Raw genomic sequence first — 6,308 nt, forward strand, 5'->3', positions numbered from 1 at the left:
ATACCATTGAAACTATAATATGCAAAGCTAGTCTGGACTCAAGGCAAAAAAAAAGAGAATATGATACCTTTTCCAAAATGATAAGCACTTATGGTCGTTTGTGTAAGAAAAACAACACCACAGTAGAGGAGGCATGAAAACTATTATTATTATCATTATCATTATTAGTCCAGACACGTCTTACATGGTCTGAATGACTTTTTGAAGAAACTATCTGTCCTTTTTGACTAAGACTAACTTTTCATTTATCACTCACAGGACATTAGTGTTTGTTGTTATAAGCTTTCATAATAAGCTGTATTCCTTACGGAAGGTGCTTCAAAGATCCTTAAGGAGTAAAAGGCTAATAGCTATGCATGCCAGAAGCTCACCTTTAAAAGAAACTTGTTAAAGTTTAAAGTTATAATGCAACAAAGGCAATGAATGATCTGCAGTAGCCTCCTCCCATTGCATGAGAGAATGTATGCTTTTATTGTATAAAGATGTGCTATTTTGTCAGCCTTGACGACAAGGACAGAATAAAAGTGAGTCAAAACTGAGAGGGACAGTCTAAGGGGAAAAGCAAGATACATGTATGCTATGTAGCTAGTCCCCTGGCCAAAAGCTATTGTAGGGATTGACTGAGGTATGTTAAGTGTGGCAAGCATTTCATGACACATGATCCTAAATAAGTGGAGACTCTGCCATTACCCAATGAGAATTTTGTGAGGTTGAGATCTCTCACTGTTAAGAACTCATCACTATATGAAATAATAATTTCTCCTTTTTCATTATCATCTGTGTCCACAAGAGTAGGCAAATATAATTAAAAGAGATACAAGCTTTGAAGGAATGAAATATGCAAAAGTTTTCCATTACAGACAGTGTCGGTTTTGTAGCTCTGCAACAAAAACAATAATAATTGGAAGTACAAAGTACATGACTTTTTTTACAAATAATGTATCATTCTATATTTTCAAAATCTGCGCTATACAAGCTAAGCATGCCAATTTGCTGACTTTGCCCAGCATTGTACCGAGTTACTGGCTCAGAGAAGGAGGGAATAGAGACAAGGCAAGCAACAGCTCTATAGACAACCTCTTTCTCCATAGAAGTGAGAAGGAATTTTGTGGTAAAAGATGCAATGAAGGAGGCTTCAAAAAGCAAGGACAAACCAAGCAAGACATTACAAGTAATCCATTATTAATAATGGAAATAATGTCCCAGGACAAGCAATTAAAGATAACTCGTTACTTAAAATCATCTAATTAAATGCAATTGTAACAAGATTATACTTGTAATGAGTATCCAGTCATCCTTGGAGACTCAATGATCATTGTAATAGAGAAACAACTACTATCAGCAATAATGAGATCAGTAGTCCTAAACAAGAACTACACTAGTATATACCAGCTACAGTGTACCCTCTCTTCTCCCCTTTGTGTCATAATAATGTTACATGTAAATTTCTATGTTCACTTTTCTCTCCTCCTTTTTGTTGTAATGAAAGAGTTGGCAGCTTACACCTTACAATGACCAATTGCTGATAATGACAATGAATGCCACTGGAGACTCAATGATCACGACTTCAAACAGCAGTATCATTGTAATAGAGAAACAACTATAATATCAGTATAATAGGATCACAACCACTAACAGGAATCATGCTCGTACCAGCTCCAGTTAAAAGAATTGGCAGCTAATGGCTTTTAAGGACCAACTGCAGATAATGACAATTGACAATGAATGCCACTGGAGATTTAATTATCTAGAAACTATTAAAGTACCACATGGATTAAATGAACGCATCTACTATATGAATTACATTCCTTGAATGTGGTAGGCATATGCAAAGTAGTGCAAATAATTTTATAGTTAGGGTTCATTAGAGCATTGGAAGAATTCAGTGGAGCTGAAGGACAAGTAGGAACTGAGGGTCCTCCAATGAAGTAGATACTCAGCTATGCCATGCAGCAAAGCTAAACATGTGTGAAGAAAGAGATAAATATGTTATTATTTTGTCAGACGAAATGCATATAAGAGAGGATCTGGTATATGACAAGCATACAGGTAGAAGTTATTCTTTTATATCCGTCCTTTGATTTCTTAATTCATAAAGTATTTTTATATGAATGTAAGCATAGATAAGGTACATGTACCAATTCTGTGATCAGACCAAAATCTCATTCATAAAAGTAAAAGCTGCATGAAGCTAATATTGATGTATTCCTTTCTTATTTGTTCTAAGTTACTATATTGTAGTCAACTCTGGAGCTGCAGATGTCTCAAAGACATTTCTAAACTTAAGCTGTTATCTTTTTCCCCTGAGCCCAGACAGGTCTTAGAGTGAGTTTTTGAAGAAAATATCTGTACTTTTGACTAAGACTGATTCTTTATTTATCACTCATAAGACATTAGTGTTTGTTGTCTCGAAATGACAGAACTGTTGCTCCGTGTCAACTAAAATTTGGAAAAAGTCAAGAAGTTGGTGCACTGAGTTCGGAAATTGCTCAACTTTTATGAAGGCACACTAACATGGTCGACATAAATCAGCCTGAGGGATGCCATTATTTGTAAGTAATAGCCTGTAAAGAAACTTCCAGAGAATTTGGATATAACATGCATTCTATGCCATTATATCTTAGTAAAACCAGTATGTACAACATGCTGCAAAAGTAGAACATGTAGTAATTGTATGGAAGAATATATTAAGTATATGCTATGTCGTATACATTGTAAATCAGAAAACTATAGTTATTATATAGATGAAAAGCATGAGGGTATGCTCAAGGAATTAGAAGTATATTGTTGTAAAAGAGATGATGATTGTGGATGGAAAGGACAATTAAGTCAATTTTACCTATCCATATTAAGGAACATGAAGATATTGATCATAAAGAAAATGATTGTTATGATTCTATGCTATTCAAATGTTTTAGTTGTATGGAAAGATTCATAGCACATACAGATATGATCAATCATCAACTACATTGCTGCAGAGAGAGATTAATTCCTTGCCCATACTATGAAATAGGATGTTTAGAGCATGTAAAGAGAAAAGATTTGGATTCTCATATAGAAAGTCAATCACATATAAAAGAATCATTGGAGTTTATAAATAAAATTGTAAAAAAAACGTTGAAATCCAAAAAGAACTTACTAAAATGAAGAACAATATTCATAGTTATCAGCATGATAGCGAATCAATAAAAAAAAGAATACTTGTGAAAGTAAGGAATAATGAAATTCTATATTTTAGAGTTGGGTATGGACCAAATGCAAGTGTACAAATATCAGTTAAATTAACTCAAGAATATATATATATAGCAATACATGGTTGTTTTATAGATAAACCTCCAAATATATATTTAACAAGTCAACAAACTGAAATATTGATAATATCTTCTAGTGGAAAATATGATATAAGTGACATAGATGCTAATTGCAATATAAAGGAAGGAAAACCATTGCCATTTGGGGTGTTGAGATTTTTTAGAGAATTATCAGATGGCTGCAAGTTTGAAGATATATTCATGTATGTATAAAACTTCCGAAGCGTGTCAGCCCTTTCCTTTATTTGTAAGAAATGAACTAAATTATTTTTCTTTAGTTCATTCTCTATTTGTTTAAGCAACTTCTCTATACTTTGTTCAAGATCTCTTATTGATATGATTTTTTCAATATATTCTTTAACTTCTTTATCTTCTACTGACATATATTTTTCTTAAATCATTTAAGATCGAGCGCCTAACTCTCAGTATGATTATGTTCCATTTCCAAATACTGGACTAGTTCTTCTAAGACAAGCAGAGACTCACTTATATTGCTAAACACGGTTTCCCACAAAGCAGCTATAGCCTTTGATTATTGGCCCAATTTTTGAGCAACTTCAAAAATTTTGAAAATATCCAAATTTGATTAGAATTAGCAAAAATTTAAAACATAGCATAAGGACATGTATATGTATCAGAAAAAATTATTAAAATGAAGAACTATATACATGTTGATGTGTTGAATATCAACTTTGAGCTGATTCTGATCAAAAATGAATTTTATATGAATCGCTTCAAAAATTTCCCAAAGACCAAGGCAAGCCACAACTGAAGACCATGACTAGCTCAAAAATATTTTTATGAGCAAAGAAATGCATGTCACATCAAAAGTCACAAAATAAATTGTGTTCAGGTAGGATGCATGAAATTGTGCTCTTTTGTGGCCAAGAGCACTAAGTTCTTGAACCACAGACTAATGACACAATTTTACAAGAAGCTTTAAAAAGCTATTTTATCACTTGACGGTGTCAAAATTGTCCCTTCACACAAAGACTCGAGAAATTGCCAAAACAGCCTCCTCATTTCTTTGAAAGGTCTTTCATTTTTCCTTAAATAACTGAAATAGAAAAGCAAGTTTTTTTGGCAGCATTTTAATTGACAAATGTTAGCTGAACTAAATGACACAAACATACCAGTCTACCCCAACTAGTCTAGTTGTGAGATTAGTTAAGAAAGCTTTCCTATCAACTGACGGTGTCGAGATTGTTTCCTGCATGAAGAATTATACTTTAAAATTACTTTCAGTAGCATTAGTGAAAACACTACAATAATGTGATCTCACTATGTGATATGAAATTTAGGTTATCATAAGAAAGCAGTCTTGAGCTTTTTGTAACAAATGGTCAGCAAGACTGAACTACTGTCCAAAGACTTCTCTAGCAGCAAGGAAGATTGAGAAAGCGGACACAAAATCTTCTCCATTGATTCAAAAAATGACAAAAGCTTAAAGCCTGTTTGTTATGAGCCTGCTTTGCCTGCTTACTTAGTTTTTGCCATTCTTTCAAAAGCATTCAATTAAAAGATGCAAAATATATTACACAGTAGGGCTTGGGCTTATTGAGCTTGCTACAATTCCTCTTCTGTATTCATTAAGCACAGGTATATGTATGTGTCATTATTCAATGCACATTGACTTTATGATACAAATGTCAAATACAGTATCATAAATATATAAATATATTGCTTGCTCTGTCTGATACAAAAAGAAACTCTGCTGCCAAGCAATGCTAAAGGCTTTGAAAAAAGCAGATTGAGAAAATACAACATTTGCCAAAAGCTTTTTCATCACCAGACAGCATCGATTTGATTACTATAAACTATAGTCCCAATGATGATAAGTGAGATGTGATATGAGCATTAGTCTGGGCTCATTAAATGTACCATTAAGGATTTTATAATTATGTGACTCCCCAAATTAGAGGATGTATAATTCTAATGTACAATGTATAGTTGCACATAAAAAGTAAATAGCAAGCTTGAGTGGTAACTATGCTCACAAAAGTTTTTTCATTGCCTGACAGTACCGACTTGATCCCTAGTCTTGTCCCGCCCTTCGCTGGTAGCAAAGGGGCGGGGTGAGACTGCTTCATCCCATAAACTATAGTACCAATGATAAGTGAGGTGTAAAATGAATAAATGCTGAAAGGTGAAATGATCATTAGCCTGGGGGTCGTTAAATTTACTATTAAGGATTTTATAATTGTGCACACTCCCCAAATTAGAGGACATTCTATAAGATGAAATGTTGACAGGGATTTTATATTGGCGGATTTACATAAAAAAGCCAAATTAAAATTTGCAATCAATAATTCTATTTTTGCGTATACACGCCCACACTAATTCTAATAAAAAGCATGGTTAAAAGCTAGCTAACATGGCTTTACTATATTTCCTTAAGCCAGTCTCTAAACTAGGCAATAAAGAACACAATCGTCCAGAAAAGGTACGATCTCTTTCTGATAATGATGTCCATGTATACAACTCGCAGCAGTCAAAATCTCCATAGCATGTGTAACCATACCCACACTTAAGTTAAACCCTGCCTAAGGGTGGAGATAAAATTAAATTGTTAAGAAATCGTCAATATTAAATCCACCAATAAGCTATCCATCACAAAACTTCCAAAGAAAACTTCTGTCAACAAATCTCTTATATAGTATATACTTCCATAGTTGCACATACAAGATAATCAGCCAGTTAAGGAGTTTGGCTACATTAACTTTATTTGCTAAATACTCAGCTACTCAAAAAAGTTTTTTCATCACCTGACAGTGTCGCAATTGATTCCTAATACAAATAATTACTGTTTGCACTTTGCAACTGAAGCCAAAACCCATGCTGTAAATACACCATGTTGGATAGTTAATATGTAGTGGGAAATTTTGTGACGGAGCAAGAAACTCCAAAATTCGCAAAAATATTTGACCACAAAAATAAACCGGTATACGGTAGTAAACCAAGGCTTTAGGGTAGCCATTTGCTCACAATATTGCCCAG

Source organism: Amphimedon queenslandica, unplaced genomic scaffold (genome assembly GCF_000090795.2).
Source record: "Amphimedon queenslandica unplaced genomic scaffold, v1.1 AMPQUscaffold_13460, whole genome shotgun sequence".
NCBI classification, from domain to species: Eukaryota; Metazoa; Porifera; class Demospongiae; order Haplosclerida; family Niphatidae; genus Amphimedon; species Amphimedon queenslandica.